General features: G+C 40.4%; 1 non-coding gene across 1 annotated transcript; it reads right to left on the bottom strand.

The window, feature by feature from the left end:
- Window positions 1–437: 437 nt before the first annotated feature.
- LOC112499423 (small nucleolar RNA R71) lies at window positions 438–544 on the bottom strand. Its single transcript, XR_003067030.2, has one exon. It is a non-coding gene; the product is annotated as a small nucleolar RNA R71 (small nucleolar RNA).
- Between the last annotated feature and the right edge of the window lie 219 nt (window positions 545–763).

The following is a 763-nucleotide window of genomic DNA, read 5'->3' as shown; positions in this document are numbered from 1 at the left end:
CCTGCAGACCAAACCACTGTCCAGTTTTTCTTTTATGAAGTGTTTGTCCACTTCAACATGTTTAGTTCGGTCGTGGAGTACTGGATTATGTGCTATTGCAATGGCAGATTTGTTGTCACAATATACTTTCATAGGTAGTGAATTACTTGCCTTAAGTTCTTCAAGAATTTTTTTGATCCAAAAAACCTCACAAATTCCTAGAGCTACTGCTCTATATTCTGCCTCTACACTACTTCTTGCTACCACAGTTTGTTGTATGTTCAAGTATGAGACCACAAGGCGTGACTGAAGAGCAGGTTAAGCTACGTGCTTTTCCTTTCTCTTTAGATGGACTAGCTAAAGACTGATTATACTACTTGCCTCCTGGATCGATTACAACGTGGAATGATTTGAAGAAGCAGTTCCTCGAGAAGTACTTTCCTGCTTCAAGAGCTGCCAACATCAGAAAAGATATTTGTGGGATCAAACAACTTCCTGGGGAGACTTTGTATGAGTATTGGGAGCGATTCAAACAATTGTGTGCCAGCTGTCCTCAGCATCAGATTTCTGATCAACTTCTTATTCAATATTTTTACGAAGGACTGTCATTAATGGATAGGAGTATGATAGATGCTGCTAGTGGAGGTGTGTTGGTGAACAAGACCCCTACTCAAGCAAGGGAGTTGATATCAAATATGGCTGCCAATGCACAATAATTTGGCAACAGGCAAGATGCCGCTTCAACAAAGGTGAATGAGGTAAATATTTCTTCTGTTGAACAACG

This window comes from Citrus sinensis, chromosome 5 (assembly GCF_022201045.2).
Source record: "Citrus sinensis cultivar Valencia sweet orange chromosome 5, DVS_A1.0, whole genome shotgun sequence".
Taxonomy (NCBI): domain Eukaryota; kingdom Viridiplantae; phylum Streptophyta; class Magnoliopsida; order Sapindales; family Rutaceae; genus Citrus; species Citrus sinensis.
The sequence above is the reverse complement of the archived record's forward strand: the minus strand, read 5'-3'. Positions and strand labels throughout refer to the sequence as shown.